This window comes from Peromyscus californicus, unplaced genomic scaffold (assembly GCF_007827085.1).
Source record: "Peromyscus californicus insignis strain IS unplaced genomic scaffold, ASM782708v3 Scaffold_18__1_contigs__length_77618521, whole genome shotgun sequence".
Taxonomy (NCBI): Eukaryota; Metazoa; Chordata; class Mammalia; order Rodentia; family Cricetidae; genus Peromyscus; species Peromyscus californicus.
This window is the reverse complement of record NW_026294480.1, coordinates 50,869,864-50,884,405: the sequence shown is the minus strand read 5'-3', so window position 1 is coordinate 50,884,405 and position 14,542 is coordinate 50,869,864. Positions and strand designations below refer to the sequence as shown.

The 14,542-nt window shown below is 42.0% G+C and overlaps 1 pseudogene; it reads left to right on the top strand.

Annotated features, from left to right (window-relative positions):
• The first annotated feature begins 9,148 nt into the window (after positions 1–9,148).
• Positions 9,149–13,725, top strand: LOC128113171 (microtubule-associated protein RP/EB family member 1-like; annotated as a pseudogene).
• The last annotated feature ends 817 nt before the right edge of the window (positions 13,726–14,542 follow it).

Genomic DNA, 14,542 nt, shown 5'->3' with positions numbered 1-14,542 from the left:
GTGTGTGTGTGTATGTGTGTATGTGTGTGTGTGTGTGTGTGTGTGTGTGTGTGTGTGCATGCAGGCAGACACACACACACACACAAAATGTATAATAATTTATTTAATAGAGTGTCAGGAAATCACAGTGAATGCATATTTTGCCTAATCTACTCATTTCTTCCTCAGCCCTCAGATGGATTAGAAAGTGCTATTACCCTTATTGGCCTCATGTTTAGGAAGTCATGTGGTGAGACTTCATGGGTGTAGCTTCTGACATCACTAGGAGACACAGTCTCACAGCAAACTCCCTGATCTGATCCTCTGGCTCTTAAAATCTTTGTGCCTCCTCTTCCAAAATGATCCCTGTGCCTTCTGTGGAGGGGTGATTTTGTAGACACATCAGCCGGGACTGGACATCATGACTCTGCATTTTGATAGGTTGTGTTTTCTGTAATGGGCTCCATCTGTTACAAAGAGATGTTTCCTTGATCCAGGATGAGAACTGCACTCATATGTGAGGACAAGGACCAATATTTAGAATGTAGCTAGGAGTGTGTGTGTGTGTGTGTGTGTGTGTGTTTGTGTGTGTCAATAATTAATTAAAAAAAAGACCATGAATTTGAAAAAGAGCAAAGAAGGGAGTAAAGGAAAAGGGGAAATGATGTCATTATATTATAAATCAAAACTTTTAAAAAGTGCTATTCTCAAATAGGAAAATTTGAGAGGGGGGGATTTCAGCTGCCACTAATATTTTTCTTCCTCTGGTGTGGATCTAAACACTAATATAGCCCAAACATTAAACAAAGAACAAATTGAAGATGACATTGAAAGCCTAATTTGTGGATAATTCAAGGATAATTTTGGGCAGCCCCACTTTGAAAGAAGGGAGGGGCTTATGCATGTAAGGAGATTGGAAGAAAGTAACATAGGAGAACATGGGATGGTGAGGGACTTGAAGAACCAAGTAACAGATGATCCTTTCTCCAGCGTGTGACTGGAATAGTCTCGATGTATGAATAGGGGACATGGAGAAGGAGGAGAAATCTGTGGAGGATTTCAAACTAATCTCACGGGAAACTGAGAAGAGGATGATGCCGCCTTGCTGAGACAGAAAGATGCTCCTGAGCTTGCCTGACATGTGTCTTATGATGTGGTTTGTGATGAGCCCACACACCATGGTTAGTGATGTTTCAGAAGCACTGAGAATGTTATAGTAGTGGCACAACCAGCCTCCCCTTCAGAGGGAAATTTATATTCACATCCATTAATTCAAAGTTCTTTCAATCATTACATTAATAACTGAGCCACAACTTAAAAACTATGTTCACAAGTTTTTTAGCCACTTTCAGTGACATGCATTGATGTGTCTATCATTTACATTATTATACAAAGTAATTTCATATCTTTGCACAAGCCACAAATTTGTAATCATTCCAGATAATGTTGCTTACAATGTTCCAGGCACTATTTTAGATATTTCCAATATATTAACTAAGTTAATGCTCATAACAGTACAAGTTATATGTTTCCCAAAGGAAAATGCTGAAGCAAAAGCTGTTAGGCATCTACTCAATGATGAAGCTAGATTCCTAATTTCTCACTCCAGACCTGGGTCCCAGTCTACAGTGATGTGTAGTTGGAAGTTTTCCAGTGTCCCAGCCAGCTGGTTGGTGGTCAGGACAAATCTCTCCCACTTGCATCCCCCAAGTAAACACACACAGGCTTGTATTAATTATAACTGCTCAGCCATTAGCTCAGGCTTATTACTGACTAGCTCTTACACTTAAATTAATCCATAATTCTTATCTATGTTTAGCCATGTGGCTTGGTACCTTTTCTCAGTTCTGCCTTGTCATCTTGCTTCCTCTGTGTCTGGCCTGAGACTCCTGACTCAGCCCTTCCTCTTCCCAGAATTCTCCTCATCTGCTTGCCCCACCTATACTTCCTATCTGGCTACTGGCCAATCAGCATTTTATTTATCAACCAATCAGAGCAACACATATTCACAGTGTACAGAAAGACATTACACAGCAATGATGTCCACATCCAATCCTGTGCAGTACCTAAAAGTTACAGTTCCTGAGGACTTACTATTTTTCCCATTACAGGCTGAATGTAGTCTACAGGCAATGGTGAAGCAGAGTTTCTTTTCTTTCTTCTTCCCAACATTACAGTTTTACCCTGCATGCCCCACTTTGCTAACAGGAGCCCAGCAAAAGTGACAGGATCTCAAGTAGCAGGGAAAGTCCCATCTCACTAGTAACACTGTGGCCTGAGTTTATTAGGGCTGTAAGATGAAGCCAACTGTCTCAAAGGGGCACTTCTGTGAGTTGTTTCCAATCTTTCTCCTACCAGGGATTTCTCACAGTTCCTATGTATAAGGCAATTCCAGCTGGTCCCTAACTCCTTCCTCAACTGCCTTGATGTCCATTGGGATTGTCACTCATTTAGAACATTCTCTTGAAAACACCTGGGACAATCCTGGACCAGAGCCAGTCTAACTGACATGTATCTAATCTGGGAGAAACATTACCAAGTAGCCTGCCCTGACCAACTTCAATGCAGCAAGCCCCCAACTCGGCCACCACTCCTTATCAGTCACCTCCCCTGTACTTGTCACAAGAGATTTGGGAGCACAAATCTCTCATTAGTCAGGTTTTTCTGGAGGAACAGAATTGATACATATATATGTATATATGATTTATTGGAGTGGCTTACAGGCTGTGGTCCAGCTATTCCAACAATGGCTGTCTACCAACAGGAAATCCAAAAATCCAGTTGTTGTTCAGTCCATGAGGCTGGATGTCTCAGCTGGTCTCCACATACATTGGAATACTGAAGAAGTAGGCTCCAATGACAGTGAAGGAATGGGTGTGCCAGTGAGAGCAAGGGCAAGCAGATAAAGAGCAAGCTTCCTCCTTCCATGTCCTTACATAGGAATGGGCTAATAATGAATAAGCAGAATGGAGACTAAAAATTGATCAAAGAAACAAAGAGAATTTAGTTGAATGTTCGGCATTAAAAATAAGTTGGAGAATGATAAGCTATTCAATAAATGGGAACAAGAGACAAAGCGGAAATAAATTCCAGTCTCAAAACAGTTACATAACGAACAGTACAAAGATTAAAACTGCAAGAAAAACTTCCAAAGGAAATATTGGAAACTACAATATTGGGGGATATGGAGGGTTCCTTACTAAATAGACAAAAAAAAAAAAAAAAGCACAGAACATGAAAAACTGTAACTCTGTTACACGCACTTTTGGAGTCTTTTTAATAGGCCCACTGGAGGGGTATGCCAACTGCCACACCAACATGCCTGTTGGGCACTATAAAACCAGGTGCATCTTTGCTCCAATTCCCTAATGTCAGAGTTACCTCTTCAGAGGAAGAGTAATGGGAACAGGAGTTAGAAACTGGACAAAAGGCACAGGGGAGGAACCCCAAAGGCAGCAGTTTAGAATGACCTTGTTTCTCTGGCTGGGAATGCTAGAAGGGAGCTAAGGAAATAGGCAGAGTAATTACTGCTTTAAGGAGATATTGTACTTTTCCATCCCAGAATTCCTCCCCCCAGCACAGTACCTTGAAGGGTGGCTGTTGTTGGCTGTTTTTTTACTCTTTTGGGAGCCCGCCACCCAGCTCCCAAGTAAATCACACACAGAGGCTTGGTCTTAATTACAAATGCCTGGCTTTAGCTTGGCTTCTTTCTAAGCCAGCTTTACTTAACTTTAAGTTAGACATCTACCTTTTGCCTCTGGGCTTTTCCCATTCTCTTACTTCTGTAAATCTTACTCTTACTCTGTGGCTTGCTGTGTAGCTGGGTGGCTGGGTGGCTGGGTGGCCAGCCCCTAGAGTCTCCCTCCTTCCCTGGCTCTTTGCTCTTCTTTCACTCCTCCATCTCTTCTCTTCTTTCAGGTATATTCTCTACATTTTCTCTGCCTGCCAGCCCCACATATCCTTTCTCCTGCCCTGCTATTGGCCAGTTCTTTATTAAACCATCAGGTGTTTCACACAGGCACAGTAACACAGCTTCACAGAGTTAAACAAATGCAACATAAACAACAGTAACACATCTTAAGATAATATTCTACAACAGGTGGCAACCATGCAGCTTTGTAAAAAGCTCTGCTTTTCCGTCTCTTCTTCCTACCTCTGTTCTACGCAACAGTGCTGGCTTCTTTACTTTCTCCTACTCCCTCTAAGCTGGCCTAACTCAAACAGCATAGCTTTTCTTTTTCTTTTTATCCTCCCCCACTTCTCAATTCTCCATCTTCTGGTACTGTTGCAACTTACAACTTGCTTGCCCTGGGGTTTTTCTTTTAAACTACAAGGAAATTGTCTTCAAGTAGAGGCAGAGGAGGAAGAGGAGGAGGAGGACGGATAGCATAGATCTGTCAATCAAAAGACATCATAAGGAAATCAAAGCAAGCTACAGAGTGAAATGGGAATATTCATAGTTGCATGCACATGGCAAACTGGTTCTAGATAGATGAGGCACAGAGCTTCTACTACATCATTAATAAAAAAGGAGAAAAATAGTAGCAACTAATATGAATGATATAAAGAAGAGAAAACCTGAGTGGTCAACAAACCTATAAAAAGATGTGCAGCCTCCATCGTCTTTAGAACAATGAATTATGAAACAAACTCTGTAACTAAAAAGCTCTCTTGGACCAAGCATTGGAGAGGAAGAGGCCATTGCAAGATTCCACTCCTGCTTATGAGAGTATGCACAACAGTAGACTCAATGGTACTTTCAGTGGGTCTTTTAAAATGTTTTTGGTTTTTTTGTTTTGTTTTGGTGGTGGTGGTGGTGGTGGTGATGGTGGTGGTGGTGGTGTGTGTGTGTGTTGCTTTGTCTTTGTTCCTTTGTTTTGGGTTTTTTTTTTTTGAGTTTTCTGTTTTTGTTTTTGTTATTTTGTTTATTTGAGACAGGGCCTCACCATGTAGCTGTGGCTGTCCTGAAACTCTCTCTGTAGGCCTTGAACTCACAGAGATCTGCCTGCCTCTGCCTCCAGAGTGCTGTATAATAGGCTTGTACTGCCATGCCCAGCTGTTTTTTAAAAATGTAAGGTAGATGGGACAGAATAATGATAATTCTGGAAATCTAGGTGGTAATCACAAATTTTTCTTATATCACATCAGTTTTTAAAGTGTTCATTCTCTAAGCTTTTATATTGAAATAGTTCAGTCATACAGAAATTTCAAAGCCAACGAAGGATTTCTGTGTATACTTCGTCTATATTCCACAAAACCATCATGTAAGCACAATTCAGCGCTCAAGTCGGGGAATTAATATTCCACTTATTATCTAACCTGCAGATCTTGTTCAAATATATCAGACCTTGCTAACTAAAACAATCTTGGGGCTCTGCCGTTCTTGTCAGTTTTAGAGTAGACTGAGAGAGAAGTTGCTGTCAGCAGGAATGAAACTTCTTCCTGAGCACCAAGATAGCTCCAAGCAGAAGTTGTGCAAGGGATAGAAATATTTCTCCTTCTCCTAAAGATATTCAGGGTAGATGAAGGATGGATAATTGAACTTTTTTTTTTAAGTTCAAGAGAAAATGTTCCTCCATCTCTTCATATTTACACATATATCAAACAGGAAAATTTTAACAAAGTCATTTTTAGAAGACACTTTATATTTTTATTAGGAAAACTTTAGGACATAAAAAACCAGTTCATTTGTTCTTAGAATAACAAGAGGCTTTATGTCTTAAAGCAGAAGATGTGAGCTTTGTGGCTGCAGACAAAGCCTGAGCATGTAAGTTTCCCAAACCCCAAAAGGCTGCAGCATTCCTTCACTCTCTTATCTGTCAGCAAGCATTTGATGGTCTCCCCATCTCTCTCAGTTCCTAAAGAGTTCTCTCTGTTGATACAATTATTGTCTGGGCACCTAATTAAGAGGGCAAATGGAATTTGGAGTGTTCTCCTTTATAGCTTGGCTAGGGAGTAAACACTTTCTGTCTCCAGTGTTTCAAGTGCCTGAAGACTCGATTAGGGATCGGTGGCTTGTTGATGAGTCCTTCACTAGGTTGACTTTATTGAGTGCTGTGGCCAAACCTCAGGGAAGACACGGCCCAGGACAGCTAGGCCGGGACAGGACAGACAACAGTGGACAGAAGAGCTCAGGGGGGATCACTTCTCATTTGTTGCCCTGTGAGTCCAACAGCCAAACTCAGCACTCACCTGTACACACACAGCAGTTATCTTCCAGGCTGTTCTCAAGATTTGTCGATAACCTTTCACCTCTCCCTGTCCCCTCTCCTCTCTCCCCCCATCTCTCTCTCTCTCTCTCTCTCTCTCTCTCTCTCTCTCTCTCTCTCTCTCTCACACACACACACACACACACACACACACACACACACACACACACACACACACACTTGCACACTCTACCTCACCAGCAAGAACCCAATGTCAGAAGACCAGCCTTGGAAGCAGGAAAGGAAGCCAGCTGCAACAGGTTTGCTGGCCTTGGACTTGAGCCGATGAGGCAACCCGAGCCAAAGGAGCACAAGTTGAAGCCTGTGTTGTAACACTGGCAGAATCCCATCAGCAGCCAACAGCTCAGGGTGAGAGATTCACCTGTGTCTTCTGCGGATGGCGGACAGAAGGCAAGAGTACCCTGCAAAACACTAAAATAGCTCAATGAGGAGGGCCTGTGAAGGCCACACACCTAACCTCCAGTTCATCCAGGTGCCACTGCCTCACTACACGTCCATTGTTTCTATGCTCCTTACCAGACCTCAAAATGGCTACTTGACCAAAGTGCGTGGGGCAATGGCAATGGAGAGCCTGCCCGCTGCCTGTGCAGAAGTCATACCTGATCTGCATCCTGTCACTTCAGAACCGTAGTGATGGGGAGGGATTTCTTGGGTAACAGGGAGGCCAGTGACTAGCCCTCCAGGGACAATGATGATTTATGTTGAAAAAATGTCCTAAGTTTGCGAAATGGCTTACACCAGAGGCCTTCAAATCTTGTGGGGTGGGAATGCAACAGAGATCAGGGGTTGGTGCAAACACAGAAGGGTTGAGGGGGTGTTAATTTATCAATCTGGAAATCTGGGACCCTGCCAGACTCAGTAGCTATCAAATCAAGTGTGCACTCCAATTCGAATACTTATCTCATAATGATTCAGAAGACCCTTCTCTGAGTTCAACTTATGAAAGTTCACGGAGACCAGAGGCCGAAGAGGGCATTTTGTGCTACAATTGGGAAAAGAAAATTTAACACATCTAATTCTATGTCATCCAGCACTTGTTTACAATAAATTTAGAAATTTTGGGCATTTGAGAAGTATTGCTAAAACTGAAGAAAATATAACTAGAAATATAATAACTGCCAGTGTGACGCACAGACCCTGGGCTAATAGGGCAATCATAATATTTGCTGTCTTCTGCCATCCTCGGAACAGCCACATGAGATAGCAAGTGTTATTATGCCCATTTTATATGTAGGGAAACTGGTGCTCAGAGATGTCAAAATAGTCCCTCAAACAGATTCTTTGCCAGTGTCCGGCCAGCCAGGGTTTGATCAGCTTTCCCTGTGTTCTTGCTAAATTTCTTAGGCTTGTGTCTCTTTCCTCTTTTCTGCGTCACACTGTCGCGTTCTTTCTGTTGAACACTCCAACTGTCCTGTGGCGGCTCTTCCTTGATAGTGCATTACACCGTCCACCACCTTCATGATGCCTTAAGCAATCCAGATGCTGAAATCACATGGTGTTAGCCCATCGTCTTCTGTCTTGAACGTTCTGCATTTGCAGGTACCTACCACACAGTTGCTAAGTTCATGCTCAGGGGACTTTCACGGCGCTTATGTGTAGCTTATGGAATGGAAAAGATGCTAATGAATGGCTTGAGATGTAAGGGGTTGGGAGAGTGCTTGCCCACTGCACCCCAAGGCCTGGGTTTGACACCCAGCATTATCACATAAACTAGGTGGTAGTTTATGCCTGTAATCCCAGTACTCGGGAGTTGGAGACGGCAGGATCAAAGTTCATAGTCATCCTCAGCTGAATAACGAATTTGAGACCAGCCTGGGCAAAAGGAGACCCTGTGTCAACAGAAGGAGGGGGATATTAATGAAGACAGTTTACAAACCAGCTAATTTATCTGGAGATTATAATCTCCTAGTCTGGGTGAGAAAACTTTTCAAACTTCAGTGTTTATGGCTCAAGATATTTTTCCAGTATTAAGTACTAAACCTGGATTCCCCATGCATGCTCATCAAGCACTCTACCACTGAGCTCCACCCTCAACTCACACTATTAGAAGAAATGAATGAACAAATATATAATGCGTGGCCCATGTATAATGGAATATACATCTTATAAATCATTTATTCGCCAACCTCTGCTTAATGAACCACAGCTTATCCACAGTTAATGGCCACATCTACTTTCTCTAAGAGGAAGCAGCGATTTGAAAAATGAAGATTGATTGAGCTGCAGTATCTCCAGAGATACCTATTTATCATCATCAATGACCCTGGAAGTATAAGCATTTCAAAATCATTTACAGGAATGAAATTCATCATTCACAATTCTAATGGCAGGTGTGTCAAGGATTCGAGGTCTTGCTATTCAGCATTTTTTCCCTCTGCCTCCTGCCTGTTGCTCAACCTAGTCCATATCTCCAGGATCTTAGGTAAGCATTTCCCATGGTAAATTAACACAGAGAACTCTCCACGCACTCTTGAGGATCTGTGACAGCCCTTGACCATCAAGCTCTTTCAAATTTCAAATAAAAGATCAAAACTAAGTTTATTTGTTTTACCTTGCTTCAAAGAATTTCTTCAGAGGCAATGTTAGTGAAATGGGTGGATGTGCCCACATGAGCCACTGAAGTACAGCAAGATGCCCCTTTGGAGAGATGTTATCTATGTATTTTTTTTTAAGGTGGCTACTTCTTTATCTTGTGTGCTATAAAAACAGTGCTTCCATGGGCATGACAAAGCAGGTATCTGTCCAGTGAGTTGTAATACAGTTGGTTGATAGTCTTACACCCCCCCACTGAGTCTAATTTGGCTGAGATACTTAAGAGTTAACTTCATATGTACCTCAAATATTGCTTTCTGTGTAATTCATACCTTACCTAACAAGTCACTTCATCTATATTGTCCCTGCAAATGTATATCAAATTTGATATCAAGGCAATTGGGGAGATGGCCCAGATGCTCCTGCACAAGAATGAGGGCACAAGTGTGGATGCCCAGCACCCACATAAGGATGCTTTTGGGTGTGGTCGCAGCACCTATAACTCCAGCACCGCAGGTGGTAGAAGGCGGGAGATAAGTGATCCTAAGGTCTTGTTAGTTCAATGAGATACCTGTCTCAAAACAGTAAGTTGGAAAGCAATTAAGGAAAACACACAACATCAACTTTGGGCCTATACATTCACACATGTAAGTCCTCTTACACACACAGGTACACAGGAAGACATGTACACGCATGCATGCATATGCACACACACAATATAGGCCAAGTACATCTTCAATATCCAAAGATGTGGCAGCTTTGGCCCACTAAAAAAGTGGGTATGCATGACTCTCATATCAGACTCTATCTAAAGAAGCATACAAAAGGGGAATCTGAGTTTGTTCATCATTAAAATAGTCCACCTGAAATATTATCTCCCTTCTACAGATGGAAACCATGCCCTTTAAAAAAGCTGAGGACGGCGTAGGGAAAACTGTGTAAGAACAGTTAATCCCAGGGAAAATACCTCCCTCCCTCCCTCGGAACACCTCAAGGTCAATGCTTCCTTACTCATTCACTGCCAACTGCCAGTCTAATTGTGAATAGTAGATTAGTGTTGAAGGTCTCTACATAGCTCTGTAGTTCAAGGCTGTCCCTGACTTGGCATGATCTAAACTTTAAAAGCGAAGAAAACCAGTGGGTATCTGTTAAACACACACACACACACACACACACACACACACACACACACACACACACACATACACACAAACACACACACTTTAAAAAGCGATCCTCACTCCCCATGTGTCTCAGGAAAGGAGTGTGGGCAATGCAGCACTAGAAGAGTTAGCTCAGTGGAACGCTGTGGGTATAAGTTGCAACAAAAGAATTTTCCCAGCAGCAGGAAGATATTCATCATGTTATATAAGTGGTATTATAAAACAGAGATAAAACACATAGTCCAAAAAGCAATAAGCAAGTCTTCTGGAACTATGTTGATGCTGCAAAACTCCAGATTATAAATCGTGTTTACACAAGACTAAGCTTGAAAGAAGTTAAACTGCTCTGATTAGGGAAACATATTAAACTGTGTGTTCCATCCTAGACTAACAGGAATGTAGATCTTTGGATTATGGATTTGGCTACTCGTAAATACATCAAGTGATTTGAAAATGGTCCTTCTCTGTGCAAGCTCTTTTGTGAACAGCGTCCAGAGTTTAACTCCACGAGTCAGAACCACTGCTTGTATTTCTGTCCCAGTGATGAGCTGCCCTCTGCACTGTGCCCATGGATAGAAACTGCCTAGCCAAGGCTCTCAGGGCCAAGCAGCTAGTACGATGGTCATGAGATATGCAGGAAGCCGTAGTGAGGACTGCAACCTTGTCATAAGGAGCAACCGCCAACCATGCTGCTCAGAGGAAAGTGGAGGGATCTGACTCTGTGAGAGGAGCCAGAAAGAACTATAGGACTTTTGTGTAAAAATATTACACCTTTTAACATACTGAGCTAACTCAAACATATTAAAACACTGCATATTGAAAGTCATCAGAGCATATCTCCTAGGTAGAACTGAAATGTGTCCTGTCAATATGAGATCCTTTCTTTGACCTCTAAAACATGATTGTGAAATAATCAATGTTCCTCTTGTAGTAAAGGAGGTAAGAGGAAATGCCCATCATTTTCCCTGAGGAGGTAACTCTACTATCTTTGAGTCTTCTAACCATGGGTCATATAATAGGGTAGTGGTGTGCATCCTGCCCTGCAAAAGATAGGACTATATTCTAATCCCTGAAGCCTGTAGATCAAACCTCATTTTGAAAATGATCTGGATGTAATTAAATCAAAGACTGTTGTATGAGATCACCCTAAATTAACAACCGTGTAGAGGACACAGAGAGGATGGGCTGAAGAATATGGGGATCTTTGGAGACTGGGTGGAGAATGGTTACAGGGCCTCCAGCCATAGTCCACCTGAAACACTAGAAGCTAGACAAAGTAAAGGATAGAATTCCTCCTGGAACCTTCAGAGGGAGTGTAGCCTTGAGGATATTGTCATTTGTCCTTCTGCTTCCCAAAACTGTGATAAAAAAAAAAGTGTGTCTCTATTGCTGTGAGCAACCGAATTTGAGGTAACATTTTACGGCTGCAATAGGAGGCTAACACGGATTAGTAGCGTCGTGTCTCTTCATGGGGTTTCTGGATTCAACTCCCACCACCTGATACACAAATGCACCTCTGAGGATGGCTGCTTCATTAAGAAATTACGCCCCAAACTACAAAACAGCTTCTCTACCTAAACTGTAGTCTTCACGACATCAAATTAAATAAAATATTCACAAACCTCAAGGAAACTGATAATCTACAGAGAATAATGTCATTTGGGGAGAGTTGCATTGAAAATGAAGCATACCTTGGTTGCTCGGAATCTAAACTAGAAAGGCAGCTTGGATAGGAATGGACCATCTTTGAAGTCTGACATGGGAGTTGTTCTTTCTTCCTTTCTTCTACCCCAAATATCAACACCATCATCAAGACCTTTCTAATGGAATCAGAGGTTGTTGGGACAATAACCTGAATTTCATATGCTTACTTATCAAGTCATGAAGAACCAGAATTTACCTCTCCTATGGGTATTTCTAACTTCTTTTTCAAAATATAATATATTTTAATAGCTCTTTGAGAATTTCATTCATCATATTTTTATCATATTTGTTCATTCTTTAACTTCTTTGAAGGCTTCTCTGTTCATCCAACGTGTGTGTGTGTGTGTGTGTGTGTGTGTGTGTGTGTGTGTGTGTGTGTGTGTGTGTGTGCTTCTGCTTTTCAGTCAGTGATTCAGATCTTAGGATAAAAAAAGTGACCATTATCTCTCAAGAAACTTGCCTTCAAAGTGGAGAGGCTGGGTGGAACAAAAGAGTCATTGAGACAGAAGATGAATGTTAGACTAGAGACAAGCAGTCCGTGCTGTTTTTGTGGTCTTTATTGTTTTTTCTTTATGGGGATACAGATCAAACCCATGACCCTGAACATGCTTGACAAGTGCTTTAGCATTAAGCCATGTCCCCAACCCCACAGCTCTATGGAATGAAGGAAGAGTATTGGCTGTACAGCAAGTGTTATTCTAGTGCTAAGTGCTCTAACCTTGTGGTACACCCTTGTTCATCAGGGAAAGACTGGTCAAGAGTCGCTCTTCTGAGTCACCTTCTCTGACCTCACATCTTCTTCCATGTTTTCACTGAGCCATTACTCTAACTACTATGTATGTGTTAATGTTTGATTGCCTTTTGCATAAGCCTTGGCTCCTTGAAACCAGAGAGCCCTCCAAACTGAAGAAGTTCCATCCCTGTGGTCATCTTGGCTCTATACATCAGCACCAAGAACTAGCTTTCAGTCTTTGGGTGGCTTTATTTCTATAATCCTTGATTTCTTCTTCTATACAATGGATGTCATGGAAAGACTTGACTGAGATATTATCAATAATAAATAACATTGTAAATGTGGAGAATACCTTTGTATCAGAGTAAGGAAAGTAATTATTAATCGTCATTTTATTATAAACCTTGTATTTATAGCAGGAAACCCTCCTCTGAGCATTTAATAGGTTTACAAGAATGTTCAGTTTCAGTGTAATTGAAATGACTTGAACTGGATCAAAATAAATGACTTTTACCTTGATGTGTCACTCGGGGTCTATGTGACATCACCATGCAGGCGAGGATGGGACAGTTAGAAAGAAATGAGCAAGGAACCTGCACCAGTGTGGCCAGTATGGCACTGGATGATGGTGTCACTCACCAGTCTTAAACCTCAATTGATGTGACATGCTGGCCTGGATCCAAGGATCTCTGCAGTTTGATCAGACAAAGAGGACGGACAGCTATGCTCAGGGGCTGTGTACTCTCAGCTTACAGACATGTTATTCCCCTGGCTCCATTGCCTCAAAGGAAGGGAAGTTCCAAGCCCAGCTAGAACACCAATGTATCCAGAACTTCAAAACACTACCAGCAGGTTTCACAAGGAGGGGTGTTGACAGCATAATTTCTACAGACAAGTTAGTAAAAGGAAAGTTTCAGGGCAATTTTGAATTCGTTCAGTGGCTTAAGGTTTTGTTTTGTTTTTATGTGAACTATGATGAAAAACATTATGATGTGTAAGTGCTTGACAAGGTCAAGAAACCGCAATGGCTCCTTCCCTTGTGGCCTCAGCTTTGAATACATGGAAGAAGCCTTTCAGCTCTCACAGGGCAACACCACAGATCATTTCAACACGAATAGCTGCCACAGTTCCTAAGCTGGTCCTGGAGGGCTAGCAAAGAACTTGAGTGTAGGCAGCCAGGATGTCAAACCAGCCAAATTGATGCAGCCAGTCAAAGAGAAGTTTCCTGCCAAAGACAGTCAGAAAGCTAAGGGACATTACATAGATATGCCAGGAGAATGTTAGGGTGTGACCCATATTGGAGAGGACTGTAGACATCTACCTTGTTCCAGACGAAACCTTTGTGATACTCAATGAAGGGGACCCAGAGGAGGAAGCAGCATGAATATCCTGACCCAGCAGTAAAAGTCTTCAGTTTGAATCCTGTGCTTAACTCTCAAACACTCCTTTTAATTACTCTTCATAAGCAAACCTGAACTTCTCACACTGCAGTTTACAGAAGTTCTGTATCCTTCCAAACTCTTTGTAAAAGGGCAGTATTGACATCTCATTTGTTCACTGGGGAACGAAGAGGCTATGGTAGGGGGAAGGCTTACTGTATAGCTGCTACCATACTGACTGACAGAGAAGGTGGCTTTATGTAATACATCAAGGTGCCAACCACCGTAGAGAAATGTGAAAAAGACTAAATCGAATTTTAAGCTAGTGTGAAATCTTGGCAGAAACCATTTTGATAGCTAATTACCTCAAGAGAATTTATAAAATGATTCCATATCTCAAAATATAAAATGTAACATGGCAGATTTTCTGTGTCTGACATTGTCTGGGAAGGAAGGGCATGGTCTCAGGGCTACATACATAGCCTTACAGGGCCACATGAATCCACAGGGGCCTGGTTTATGGCTCAAAAGAAAGTGTTTGAAGTTCCTCTGGAAAGCCATTTGGTGTCCTTCATCAGGGGCATTCCTGTCCACCCACAAGTGGCATGGTTGCCTGGGTGGAGAGAGAGTTTGTGTCGGTCCTTGGGATATGTGAAATGAAGAGCTGTTTTCATTGAATTTTCTTCTGGTGATTTTTCTTTTCCAACTAGTCTTGAAATTTCCATGCATTGTACTTCTGGGTTAGTGAAGTAAGTATGTCTAGGTGTGACAGTGTTAGTTGCTGTTGTTGAATCTGGTGTGACAGTGTTTAATCTAGCAGTG